General features: G+C 44.6%; 1 protein-coding gene and 1 long non-coding RNA gene across 3 annotated transcripts in view; both read left to right on the forward strand.

Annotated features, from left to right (window-relative positions):
* Nucleotides 1–14948, forward strand: part of LOC126535749 (uncharacterized) — a 338961-nt gene that overhangs the window by 230943 nt on the left and 93070 nt on the right. The gene's annotated exons all lie outside the window — the stretch shown is intronic.
* Nucleotides 1596–10665, forward strand: LOC126518481 (uncharacterized). Its single transcript, XR_011893767.1, has 3 exons — nt 1596–2720; nt 4644–4771; nt 6813–10665. It is a non-coding gene; the product is annotated as an uncharacterized lncRNA (long non-coding RNA).

A 14948-nucleotide genomic window follows, 5' to 3' on the forward strand; every position in this document is an offset into this window, starting at 1 on the left:
CGAACAGTCCAACGCTCAGATGCGCGGCCGGTACACACTAAACATTTTTACGCCCTTATGGGTGTTAAGAGGGGTGCTTTCTGCATTTACACCCCTGTCCACACCCTTTTAGCACCCTTTTCGGTCAAAACACCCTATCACAAGGGTGTACACTACACATAGGTCCGACTTTGCTAGAAGAAGGGTGTTAAATCGACGACTGAAGGGTGCTGAACGCATTGATGCATATATCTAAGTAACGTGTACACGTCCACGCATTGAGCAATGTGTGTAGGTATTGCATTTTTAATGATAAAGCATTTTATGGCCTTTCAGGTAGGAAAGATGGCGTTCTCTGCAACAACAATCCATACGGGACCCTGCTCATGTCAATCTTGACATTTCCCTTGAAAGCATTCAGAAAGCATTCAGAACCGCGCCGCCCTTTTATTCTCTCAAATTATTCACGTCATTTTAGCGTCACGTCCATGAAAAGAACACTAGGTCAACCTGACCTTTGGTTACGTCGTAGGTACCTTCCTCTGGGTATTTTTCATAGAATATGGTACTTTAACCCTTCTCTTAAAGAAAATATTTCACCACACCAAGTTGTATCTCGTCTCGCATCGACCATCAACACAAAATTGATGTGCCATTCTTCCTTTTTGCCAAGAACAGCCACTGAATGGAACCGCCTTTCCGCCTCCACAGTCTCAATTTGTGACACCACTAATTCAACATCGCTGTTCAAAGTGTCTTACAGTTTAATTTTCTATTCTTGCCCTGCACTGCAAATATTGTATACTTTCACCCCTTCTTTCTGTTGTGTCTACTAGGCCTTGAAAGTATATTATACATACTTTCAAGGCCTAGTAGACACAACAGAAAGAAGGGGTGAAATTGCGGCATTATTGCAGTCTGCTAGTAACAGCGCAAAATGTAGACAAGGGACGAGACAAGAAGACACCACAGCAGCGCTTGTGGTGTCTTCTTGTCTCGTCCCTTGTCTACATTTTGCGCTGTTACTAGCAGGATGGAAAACCAACAAGCCCAAGCTGCTATTATTGCATTATTTACCCATAATTGCTCATAATTAATGTTGTTCTATTTACTGCCTTCTGTATCACTACTGACGTCATACAAGACGCTGATGACGTCACATTTTGTTGCTTTATTATACAAAGCAATAAAATGTGAGGTCATCAGCGTCTTGTATGACGACAGTAGTGATACAGAAGGTAGTAAATAGAACAACGTTAATTATGAGCAATTATAGGTAAATAATGTGAATTAGGGTGGAATAAATTCGGTTAAGGTTCGTACAAACTGTAGCAAGGTGGATTACGGCAGATGAAGGTAGAATTGTGAAGACACGTGACAATGTATGACGTATCACGGTCACGTGATAATTGCAAGTGTACATCCATGAAGTGATTAAGTTTTCGCATTCCTAAGTGACTGTCGATCTTTTTCTAGGATTCTGATGTTACTGGCATGACGGCCACTCCAAAATGTATCATCAAGAAAATGTACGCACTTTCACTTACAATTTAATTATCAGTACATTTTGTGCTCACAATTATATTATCATGCAATTAAACACTTCTAAGACTAACTGCAGTAGCAGAATGAAAACGCGCGAGCAACTTGCACAATTCTGCACGAATATTTCGGTGCCCTTAAACGCCCAACAAGAAGTGGCGAAATTAAAGAAGCTGTCTGGATACATTGCTGAACAAACAGGGACGTGCTATTAGACGAGCCTCTGATGTACAATGGCATCAACGTACAATTTGCTTGGTGAAGCCATAACGAAGACATTTATAGCGGCGAGATCACGCTGGAAGTTCTCAAATCCGAATCTCCACGTACCTTGCCTAAGTTATTCAGAGTTTTACTGAGATACTGGTCTGCCTTCTAAGCGCATCCTCGGATACAGTTTGTAAGGCTCAGCCTATATATTAGGGGCTGGTGTCGTCAAAGCTGTAATTGCTTATCCACAGCATACGCTCTTACAAACGCATTCTTCAGTCGCCTCATGAATGCTTACGCGTCGCTGTCGCACGACCAAGATGTGAGGGTCTTTATCGAGCCAGGATATCGCTGTAACTACGCTGTGGCCTCGCAAGGTTGCTTCGTTTGGACGCAGCGAATAATATAATCGCACCAGCAGAAGAGCGCCGATCGTCTCGCTCACGGTCCTGATTTGTGTACTGTACCCTCAGTCATGCAGCGCAGACTGCGCCCCCCCCCCCCAAAAAAAAAACATATGCTCGGCACGAACCGTAGTAGCAACTACCCGCCTCACCGCTCTTGTTGGAGACCACAACGAAGCAGCAGCTAACAGGCGGCCATTCGAGCAAGCAAACCTGCCAGAATAAACGTTCAATTTGCGCGCCCGCCCCCTGCCCAATGAAAAGCGACCGGAAGTGACGGGACGACGCTGTACAGTCACTTCGGCGCGCGGCACGATGGGAAGGCGGAAGCTACGCCATTATTGCATTCTTTAGCTACGTGAAATGCGTTCGCGTCTCGCGCTGTGCGACATAATTTTAAACGTGTGATTAGTTTTGTGCGCGGTGTAGAAAAAGGTGTGGCCCGTGCTTTGTGTATTACTCGTGGTCCACTTCAAAGCAAAGCGTTCGTACGCACTGGAAGATGGATCCACGGACGCTGAGACGAGCAGTTGCAACGTACCCTGTGTCGGCGGTCGGTAGTACTGCCATAATGGAAATTTTCAGGCAAGTGCCCATTTATTTGGTATTTCTTTGGTTTGTTACGTGTTTTTGTTCGCTCTAGAAGTATCTTAGTGTGATCTCGTAGCATAATTCACTAATGTAAGAGCAAGAGCAGCTGCACTCCTAGTAGGGCAAGTTAACTACCTCGATCGCGCCCCGTCTTACATCGGGCGTGATGCGCCTGCATAGTTACGCTTTTCTCAGCGCTTCAACGTTCATAGATATGCTTCTTTTGTGCGTTCAGCGCGGCTTCTTGTAATACGGTCGCTCGCACTTAAGTTAAATGTGGTCGACCACTTTTGCGTCGCGTAGAAAAAGGACGACTGACTTTGCCACCTTTCGAAAGAACTGGCGCGGTATTGGTTCTCCCTGATGCGGTCGCGTGCTGCTGTTGCTGCTTGCCGGGCGCCTTTAACATGTTTTCGGCTCGCTTTGTCTGTGCGTGTGTGCGCGCTCGCGCTCGGCTCGATTCGTGTGTGTGCGTGCGCTCAGCTCAGCTCGCTTTGTGTGTGTGTGTGTGTGCGTGCATGCGTGCGTGTGTGTGTGTGCATGCGTGCGTCTTGCGCGCGCATACATGCCGGTTTGTATGGGCCGGCGTGCTTGCGTGTGTCTAGTGCGTACGTGTTTTGTGAGCGTGTTTATGTGTGGGTCACTGTGTGTGCGTCCACGTGTTAGCGTGTCTGCCTGCATGTATGTGTGATTGTTTGTGTTTATCAATGTGCGCGTGCGTGCCTTTGTGTCTGCGCTTTGAGAGTGCGTATATTTGTGTGCGCGCGAGTGCGTTTTGTGTGCGTGCGTATGTATTGCATAAGGCCGGTAGAATTTTACTCGCAATAAAACTCTTCCAATTTGGAGCAGCGAGTGTTGCCGCCTGAAAGCCGAGTTTGGTTTCAAGCCAACCTGGACAACTGCTGTATGAGGCGCTGTTTCTCAGGAGGATCAGTGGGAAGGCGTCAGGTATACGCTTCCTCCTTTTTCCCGCCTCTGCCCTGATGAATCGATATCCTTGATTGTTATTCTAAAAGAAACGTTACATCCAGAGCACAAATAAATGGTTAAGAAATATGGTAGTGTGTTTCGCCATTACACTAATTCTGATCTTAAAGACGTGAATTTCCCATTAGCACACATTTCCGTTGATGCATACAACCGCTGAAATTGTGAACAGCAGGTTATTCAAGACCCCCCCGTCCTACGTATATAGCAATTGTCTTCAGGAGCTTTAATGAATTTTGAAAATTTGAAGTGTTGTTGTTGCGCTTTAGAGGTATCATATGCAAGCTTTAGGTCTCTCCGGGTAGTTTGCATGCTCTTCGAGAGCTGTCGCCTATAGCCATATTGAAATTCGTAATTACAGTTTGGAGCACTAGGGAAGGTAGAAGGCTTGTCCTGGATCTCGAGAAAGTGTTTAAGCTGGAAGTGTAGGTTGAGGAGTTTAGGGTTGGTCACACGAAGGCTTTTTATGCCTTAGCAGTAGGAGTGTCAAAGGATAAAAAATACAGTGTGTCAAGCGTGGGAAGCTGCTTATGTGGTAGAGGCTTGTGCGTGTGTGTGTGCGCATGCGTGCGTGTGTGAATTCGCTCCTCACAAGGGAGTGTGTGTGTGTAAGTGAGCTACTTCTTTGCTGGTGCTATTTGCCAAAAATTGGCAAGAAAACACAATAATCAATATAACTTGAAATAATAAGCTATGCAAAGCATGCTGGCACAGTAGTGACAGCAGCATATGAGCATACAAACATGCAGCTGTGTGACAATCTTAATGCATGACTGCAACATCTGGAAGGAAGCTTGCTTCTTTTTTAGTAAGCAGCGCAAAGTCCATATTTTTTGCTTTTCTCATGCAAACCAAAACGAGGCTCATTACCAGTGATCTTGTCTTTCATTCTAATAGCATTTGTTTATCTTAGAGTGTTGTTTCTCGCAGGTCATGCAGATGATAGCATCAATTTCACAATGCCCAGCCTTGGTGCCCTCCATTAAGAGCAAGCCACTTGCGTTCGCCTTCAGGCAGATGGTTGATGTCTTCTAGGAAGCAGTCGGGAAGACTACATTGTAAGTAGATATAGGTGTGTAGTTTAATATAGTAAGTCAAGTTATAATTTAAGACTCTGAGGCTCTTTGGCGGCCTAAGCTTGATATTATATGCAGTTGTGTGTGTTTTTAAATATTGCCGATTGTAGTGCATACTGCAGGTATGACTTGATCCAAAGCATACACTTGCATTTTCTTGATGGCCTTTCATAACGAGGATTTTCTTTGTGCAAGAATATTCACAGATGGGGGCATTCCAGCATGATATTCTTTATTGTGCATTCAGTGCTAATTTCGTATGACCTTCCTGCTACCAATGTTTTTGCAGGTAAGGAATATTTCCTTACTCTATGCAATGAGCTTGTTATTTGCTCGTTGCATTACTTGTCTACCTTTAATTTAATCCCGTAAAATTCTCAAAACTTTAATATTTGAGCTGTTTTTATTTCAAATACAATATTAACATGCGCCGGATTGCAATCTAGACTGCAAGGAATTTGAAGAAATTACAAGAAACTAGGACCTCTCATGGGTGTTAAAATACATTTCCGCAGGCATCGCACCTATTTCTTGTACTGAGCTAGCTGCTTATGAAAATTGCAACCATATGTCATTTCACACAGTTTTGCAGGATATAGCAGGCCTATCATTGTCACTAAGCACAACCTTTCCTCATTTGCATCATGAAAATCTGCCTCATGCTTAATTTGGGACAAGTCTTGAAAAATGAATGCTTCATAATTTTGAAACTACACAAAGTATTGGTTGGGGCTTGGCAGTTTTCAGACTTGACCATGTTGAACCTAGCCATTACAAGACGAGAAAAAAAACATGCATGCACAGGACTCATTCAATCAAATGCAATGCTGTGGTCATTTTCCATGTGGCAAAATGTACTTTTAGGCGGGGGAGGGCGGGTAGCCAATTTACAACCATTGCGACTCATGCGGGTAGTGGCAACACAGGATGAGAAATGGTTGTGGCTCTGAGGTTCATTGAATATGTGAACACTTATATACAATCCCTCCCCACCCCCAGAGTGAAGGGTAACCGTGCAATATGATTTTTTTTAGGAGACAAGAAATTTCAGGCTCTAGTTGAGATGCTACACAAAGGAGGACCATGTATGTATTCACAGTATAACATAAACTGCCTAGGAGGGGTATCACAGTTTAGAGCATGAAGTAGAAAGTGGGAGCATGACGAAGGATCATAAGTTTATTTAAACTTATGATCTTTGAGAATACTACTTGTCACCGTTTGCCAAGCTAACCTATTGAAAGAAAGGGGCCTGCTCTAAAAATATAGTTAACACATGCTAAATTTTCAAGGGAAGTATGCCGAACTGTCAATTCTTACTAAATTAGTAAATAAGAAATACACAATAAATTTTAGGATACAGAAAGGGTCTAATAAACTGCATTGGGGAGTTGGAGATTGTTGGGCTGGATGCATGTATTGCAGGGCAAATGATAATGCCAGTGGGGGTTCCCTCATTTTCATTTTGTGTGCACTCTGTAAAATTACTCTGTCTCCTAGTGTAATAATGTTGTGTAAAAACAGCCATTTTTTAATGTCTTGTGCATGTCAGTCTTAATATGCCATATCCCGTAAGGTTCTCAGCTGCAGTACTTATAAAGTGTAATGCAGAGATATATTCCACATTTCATGTCAATTTTATATTAAGGTCACATACACACTCTTGGACAAATTTCTGTTGTTGAGAGATGTCATTGGTAGTGTCCTTAAATTTTATTCACTCTTATTTTCTATGATGAAAAGGCTACTGTAAACTTATTTGCTTTTGCTGCTGTATGTGCCTTGTATTCACAGTGACATAGTGGTTTAGTGTTCACAGTAAATGCAGTTCCTAAATTTGCAAAATAGAAATTTCTCCTACCTTTCACCTGTCTTGCCCAGTTGCCTGAGCTGTTCATTGTTCCCAGTCACATTAATTAAGTTTGTTACTTTCAGGAGCTTGTTGCCTTATCAAATTTTCCACAGTGCACATGTGTAATTACACAGACTGAACTCTCATGATTCTCTTATTTTGCTAATGCAGGATGCAAGATTCCAGCAATGCCATGCGCTGCATTTATTGGTCAAGATGCTCAGAGAATGGAGTCCCTGCACCTCGTGGTGAAACGTGAACATTTTCTTTCTTTTGGAAAGCTAAACGTCATTTGCTGTATCAATTGCATTCTTGCAGCTCAGATGTGTACTATATTTTTTCTAATTTTGAATCAATTATTATTCACTTTTCTGTATAAAAATGACGTACAGTGTGAAGGACAAGGACTGCGAGAGATGACATACACTGCGCTGACTTCCAACAATATTTTATTGCGTTGCCACATCGTGTGTTTATACACAAGAAGGGCCATGCGCAGAAAATGAAAGGCAGTCGCAAGGGGTGTTCTAACAGCAAGTCATTGTACTAAGAACATGGTCACTAAAAAAAAATCACAATTTCTATCTGTGGAGATACAAGACTTCACTAGGGGTCAGCGTGATAGAGGGGGCACTAACGCACACACTACCCATTTTTCTGGTGAAATAAGCATCAATAATGTACCGGGTGAGCTGTGTTTCGCTAGAACTTGCGTATCTTCAAAGAGGGGCATGCAGCGGCAGTCCCGGCAATGAATGCCCAAGTGGCCTTGAACAGTGTTATGGACGTTATAGTGCACTTTTAAACGATCATTTAGGCACCTGCCTGTCCGTCCAACATATTTACTGCCTCAAAACGGGAATATGGTAAACCACATTCGTTACACATATCGCAAAACGTTTTCTGTGCCCGACAGAGCAAGAACTCTGACACGATTTAGGTGCGTTTACATGCTTATAGAGCTTTGCCAGCTTTTCCGGGGCTGAGAAAAGGACTGGGATTCCTGGAGGTTGCCAAATCTTTTTTTAGCCTATCGGACACATCATGCACATACGGTAGCACTGCGAACCAGTCTTTCAACCGGCTGGTTCCTTGACTGAGTGCGCTCATCACGTTTTGTGCCCTTCAGAAGCTGTTCTGCTATGGCTGAAATTAAGGCCAAAGGGTAGCCAGCCCAAGAAAGGCGATCAACCTGTGCAGCAAGACTATCTTGCATTTCATGTGAGCAAGATTTATTGAGGCTGTTAACGAGGCAAATCTTTACAATACCTCGTTTAACAAGCTTTGAATGTGCAGAGTTAAAGGGCAAGAGTGACTTTTTACTTCTCGGTTCAAAGCACTAGCCCACCTGTTTATTTGTAAGGCACTGCCTGAGATCAAGAAAGCGCAAAGAATCGTCAGTGGGGACCTCATTTGTTAGTTCTAGAGGCTGCAGCTCTTAAAGATCTCCAAGTCTCTCAAGCAGCAGGCTCAAAAGCATGATCAGTGCAATCAATAAATACCAGGTAGTCGTCCACAAACTTGCACACTTTGACAACGAGAGACGCATCTAGGGGACCTTGAATATTTCAATCATGATTAGCTAGATAAATATCACTCAGTGGCGGCGCCAGGCACGATCCTGCACAATATACAAATAAATGGTATTTGTATAGGATCATGCCTGGCGCCGCCACTATGTTATATTTATCTCGCTCATCATGATTGCAATATTGAAGGTCACCTAGATGCGTCTCCTGTCAAAGTGTGCAGGTTTGTGAATGACCACGTGGTATTCATTGATTGCGCTGATCACGCTTTCGAGCCTGTTGCTTCGGGAGTCTTGGAGATGTTTAAGAAAGCCTCTACAACTAACGCATGAGGTCCCCATTGATGATTCCTCGCGCTTTGTAGATCTCAGGCTGGTGCTTCGATCTGAGAAGTAAGAAGTCACTCTTGCCCTTTAACTCTGCACACTCAAAGCTCGTTAAATGAGGTATTAAAAGTTTTCCCTCGTTAACAGCCTCAATAAATCTTGTTCACACAAGATGCAACATAGTCTTGCTGCACAGGTTGATCACCTTTCTAGGGTTGACTACCCTTTGGCCTTAATTTCAGCCATAGTGGAACAGCTTCTGAGGGGCACAAACCGTGATGAGCCCGCTCAGTCAAGGAACCAACCGGTTGAAAGACATAGGTTCGCAGTGCCACCGGTGGGTATGTGCATGAGGTCTCCGATAGGCTAAAAAAGATTCGGCAACCTCCAGGAATCACAGGCCTTTTCTCAACCCCAGAAAAGCTGGCAAAGCTCTGTAAGTGTGTAAACGCGCCCAAATCACGTCAGAGTTCTTGCTCTGTCGGGCACAGAAAACGTTTTGCGATATGTGCAACGAATTTGGTTTACCATATTCCCCTATGTTGAGGCAGTAAATATGTTGGACGGACAGGCAGGTGCCTAAATGATCGTTTAAGAGAGCACTATAACGTCCATAACACCGTTCAAGGCCACTTGGGCATCCATTGCCCCGGGACTGTGACTGCGAGCCCCTCTTAGAATATACGGAAGTTCTAGTGAGACACAGCTAACAGGTCATCCGGGAAACTATAGAAGCAAATTTCACCAGAAAACTGGGTAGTGTGTGCGTTAGTGCCCCCTCTATCACGCTGACCCTAGTGAAGTCTTGTATCTCAAAAGATAGAAATTGTAATGTTTTTTTTTTTTTCAGGTGACCACGTCCTTAGTACAATGACTTGCTGTTAGACTCCCCTTGTGACTCATTTTCTGCGCATGCCCGCTCTTGTATACGTACACACAATGTGGCAACGCAATAAAATATTATTAGAAGTCAGCGCAGTCTATGTCGTCTCTTGCAGTCCTTGTAATTCACGCTGTACGTAATTTTTTCGCATTAATTGCCAACTATCCCAAGAAAGCACCTTTTTCAGTATATTTATAATGTTTGATACGACCATTTGCTGGCAAATGTTAACAGTGTGATATTTAACTTGAACTTTTACATGACTGCCTGTGCCTGTGTTCTTTTAGTAACCAGAGTATGGCTAATTTATTAAACCATATTTGCTAATTTGTATACTCACATGCTACAGCAAGCCCTAATCTTGTATTACTGCATCTAAGTGCAAATAATTTAGAAATTTACTATGTATTTTAAAACACTGTCCACCTTTCGTGTTCAGCAAAATTGTTTAATCAACAGTGGTTTGCTTTTATCAGGCCTTTTACTGCACCTTGCAACCACACAATAGTAAATGTGGAATACTCATTCTTGATTTATGGTAAGAAAAGAACCTATTTTCAAACTGCATACTGTATATGTACCAGTGCCTTCGGGTTACAAGACAGAAATTTATAGAAACTGGAATTGTAGTTAGAAAATCTCCTACACAGCACTTTTAGCACAGAGAACTCTCGTTTCACAAAAGAGGACAAACTATGTAGGCACTAAAAAATTCTACATATTGCTCGTGCTCAAGTAAGCTTGTTGGAAAGAGAAAATTAGCAATAATACTGCTGGCTTAAACCTCACTTAAAGCACGTCTATGCTTGGAAAGTATTGTTTCAGTCCGAAAAATGTTGGCCAGTTATGCTTACATCGACTTTCCAAACTTTTCATAATGCTTTGCGATTACATTAGTGTACAAAGTAACAGGTGTCTTGTGCATTTGCTCTGCATTTCAATTACTCCCCTAATTCACCTTTGCAATGTCCCTTTTTTTTTTCAAGGCTTCAAAACTTGAATTTTCGTTCATTGAGCCTTATACTGAAAATTTATTCCTTTATGTGGCCCAAAACACTGCGAGGTCAACTCAGGCTCTTTCAGTGCTGCAATACATAGTTTCTTCTCTAATAACAGATTTGATCAATACTTATATTTTAGATACCTTTGTGGGAAGTGTACATGATCTTGTACTTACCGATGTGTTTGGTGATTGTGCATGTTTATATTTCATGTGATTTATGTATATATTGTACTCTGTATTGCAGCATGCAATAAATATATTTACATTTTTCTTGAAAATGCCATATATCGTACCAGTCTGTGTTGCATTTTATGTGGATCTGGAAATCGTGATAACCGTTGGCGTTGATATACATGCTCAAAAGTGGCATTTGCTAGGTTGTATATGTGCAGCGAAGACAGGTTTTGCAATATACACCGTGAATTACTAATATGTAATGTGATCCACACGTATACGTGCGTGTGTGCCCATCGAAGCTTCAAGGCCGGCTGTTCGACGGTGTGTTTGGTAGCCGAACTTGAACCTTCTGGCACACGCGAGAGTTACGCGTGGATCGCTGTACATAGTAGTAATTGAAGGAGTGTACTGCCGAACCTGCCTTCCATACACACTAGCAATAAAAGGGTGTACACCCTTCCAACACCCACATAGATGGGTGTTAATATGGACTTGCACCCCTACACCTAAATTTATTTTGCTGGACACCCTTCCTCTAGGGTGATATAACTGCACCCCAACTGTAGGGTGTAGACAACAGCACCCTTAGGGTGTTCGTCTGGCGACAAACTGATTTACACCCTTAAGGGTGTTAAAATGTTTAGTGTGTATCTCTCTCTTCGGCGGTGTGCCTGACGAATGACGCAAACATCTGGCTCGTCATTCGCCGGTTCGCCTGTCGCTAGGCAACGGAAGTAAGCCGCAAAGTTTAATTTAATTTATACGCAGATATTTTAAATGTTTCCGGGAAAGAATAAAAAAAATTAAACAATTTCTCTTAATCTCATTTCACATTCTTCTTTTTTTGGATGCCCGCGGCCCCAATTCGTCGATGTTAATACCATAGCGTGACGTGTTTCCTGTTTTCGCCGAGTGTCCGCTCTTGTTCTATCCTTTTCTCTATGCGCGCACGTTCTAGGTCACGTTATCGCTATCTCGGGAAACGCAAGTGACTCAGCCCGACTCGGCTGACTCTCACCGCATCGTTGCGCGACGCGGGCGTTGCCGTCTCGCTGGTGACTCACACCGCGGGAAGAAGGCGCCGCCTTACGCACATTTCTTCTTATAAATTAAAGCGATGCCTTTGTCATAACTTCTGACTGGGCGAAAAGGCATTAATCCTGATTCCGTACAAACGCAGCAGTGAAAAGTGAATAACGTTGCGGAAAGTTTATGTTGAACCGATGTTATTTCATATGAAAGCGTTTTTTTAATGATGGCCCAAAACACAAATGCCAACATGACCTCGGGGCGATGCTGACACTATGAGCACGCATTATGAACAAAATATTTATATGGCGCCAAAGGACGCGGAAAATGTGGCGATACGTATTTCTCACGGCCTCCATTGCATATGGCTGCTCATTAGCATAATTTGCGCGGCTCGTCGCACCACAAATTATGGCGAAAAATCTTGCAATGGCGGCCCAGCGCAACGTCACACAACGTGAAATTGACGTTTACGAAACGGCCCTTCCTGTGATGCTCCCCACGGCATATTCCTTCAGCCAATCACCAAGCTGAAATGGCGCCTATCTTGGATCGCCAACACATATTCGCAAAATTGCAGGTGCACTGCACTGGCTTCTGTACGCTGCCTCTCACTTTCTTTTTGAAGCGCTAACGTCACAATATAGCTACCAATGACCAAAAAGATGTATTAGCCAATAAAGTTTGCAGCTCCATGTCACGTTTCGTCATCTTGATGAAAACGCAAAATTGCATTTTCCAAAACTTCCGTTTCCCGGCAAAATTTTTAGGACACATGAGCTTTCGACAGCCAATCAGAGAGTCAACATGGTGGATAACGGCGACCATGCAGCTGCCATGCATTTTTAGAATAGGGCCTTAGGTGGGCTGACGTAGCTTTGCGTGCGCCGTGTTCTCACCGCTCAGTTTGCGTTGAAGCGATAGACAGCACGAGGGACACTTGGTTCGGTGCTGCATTCCTTACGCCGGCGCTTAGACAGCGAGCGAACGCGGTCATCGAGTGTGTTGGCCTGTGCACGCTGACACCATGCTAGGTCATTCAGATAGTAAGCGAATGTTTACGACGGGGCTTTCTACTACAGTGGCTTCTGCGTATGACGCGGCTGCGCCACCCCTGGCTTGAATACGATCTGCAATGCGGACAGCGCAGGCGTCTAGGCGTGCCGAGGGCCGATGGCGTCGTGTGCGCTATAGCACCCACATACGCTTGCGCGTCACCCTTGTCCACGAAGTGAAACATCACTGTAACTTTTGTATGGCTCCGTTGTTTGTCATTTGCCTATTTTTTATATTTTCTTTTCCCTGTGTATGTTTAATCCCCTTGGTTTTTTTTTTACATTTATCTCTTTATTTCATACTCCATATCATTCTGTGTACATTAAAGCGCGGGACTGTCACAATTGATAAAATCCATGCCTTTCCTGGCGCACGCAAATATAACCGGCAGATGTGACCAGCACTTTAACGCGACCGCGGTAAAAGCAGAAAATCAGGTGTCGGCCTCGGCGGCGTTGTCGGGTAAAGAAAAATTATCCCCAACCACGCAACCCTAACCATGCAGGGCCTCCGCGTGGCGCATAGGCGTTACTGAAATATTTGAATTTATTAACGTAAAAAGCGTCAGAAAATTCGTAAAGTACGGCTTACACACAACTTAAAGACATGATAGCGTCGGATTGTTTTTTGAAACAATCTCTTACAAATTCTCTTACACGGAAACTGAACACAAACCCCTTTTCCAGCTTTGAGGTCTGTCTTAGAGCGGCGCGCCCCACTCGGTTCTTGCAACACCATCCAGATATCGCTCGCCTCCGAGCATCGGCGGCAGAGGAGGCGCCCGCCGTGCTGGGGACAGAAGAAAAAAAGTGGCTGAGGTTTAACTCTTGTAAACCTAGTTATTACGAGCGAAAGGCCTGTTTGGCTTGGTTTTGCAAAGAGTATGCACACAGTGTTTCATTAAGGTTAGGCCACAGTCTTTCACACACGTTAAAAAAATGGGTTGTCCGTGAAGTCCCCGTGAAACCTGGCCGTCGAGCTTGCCGCCAGCCAGAGTGTGGTTCGTCATACGTTCGTAGTGGGTGCCGTTGCTTCTATCCACGGCTCCTTCTCCTGCATGCTGAACGATGGCGGCATTTGCAGTACCTTCGATCTTGGCACGCTTCCGCGCTTGGTAAGCTTCTCTATAGCGTGCTAATCTGGCCTTGCTTTGCTCCGGTGCTTCAGCAGGCAACTTTGCCTTTGCTTGAGATTCCTCAGCCTGCAGTCTAGCTATATCTACTGGATTCAGCCTGTCGCTTGCGCTGAAGCGCACGCCCATAGCATAGAGAAAGAAATTTCAACAAGAGCGGACACTCCCATAGAGCCCAGCGACCGAATTGACTGTAGCACACCAAGCGGATGTTGTTGACTCCTTCCGGTTTCGGTTTTGGGCGCGCGCGTTTGGAACACCAGTTGGTACACGCCGCGCCGGCTCCGCTGCTCGGCGCGGCATTCATTTTTTTATGCGAAGCATACTAGCCGCACAACCACGCTCTTCCTTGCTGCGCCGCGCGCGGCCGCGTAGCTACCATATGACGTCATAACAGCTGCAAAAGCGGAGGCTCAACTCGTGCGCTCGCTTGCGGCCGCGTAGCTACATAGCCGGGTCTCAGCTCGTGCGCTCCCCTGCGGTCGCACAGATGGTACTGCGGCCTAACTCCTGCTCCTCCCGCTAGGGCACTGACGTCACAACAGCTGCAAGCCGGGCTCAACTCTTGCGCTCGCCTGCGGCCTAACTCCCGTTCCTCCCGCTAGGGCACTGGCGTCATAACAGCTGTATAAAAGAGCGGCGCGCTCTCGTCGATGCCAGTTGTATAGCGCGATGGCGGGAAAGGAAAGGGCCGCTCGTGAGACCGCAAAGCGCAAGTTACAAAGAGCCACGGAAACGGCCGAAGAACGAGAAGTTCGGCTTGCCAAGCGACGTGCACAGTACGCGGCTAAACAGCAGCGTTCCTCTACAGAGTCCGAGGTAAAGGATGAAGTTGCGCGTGTATCTGGGAGTACTTCTACTCTAGTATGCTTCGCATCCTGGGCTTAACCTTAGCTAAGCCACAGCCATTTTTTTTCGCTTCTGCTGAACCTCGCGTGGCCTTGGCGTGGAATCGTTTCATTATTAAGTAGAAATGATTGCGATTGACCTTTACAAGACTGCGCCGAATCTGTCAGGTGCAATTTCATAAAGAAAACGAAAGACGTCTTCTGAAATGATGAAATGTTTATTTTGCTCTATATAAATGCTCGTTCCGAGCTTCTGCATTCATCCAATGTTGTGGCACCAGGTAAGCAGCAGTCGTTGCCGTACGATGCTCCACCGGATGCCAT

The sequence above is a fragment of the Dermacentor andersoni genome, chromosome 4 (genome assembly GCF_023375885.2).
Source record: "Dermacentor andersoni chromosome 4, qqDerAnde1_hic_scaffold, whole genome shotgun sequence".
NCBI lineage: Eukaryota > Metazoa > Arthropoda > Arachnida > Ixodida > Ixodidae > Dermacentor > Dermacentor andersoni.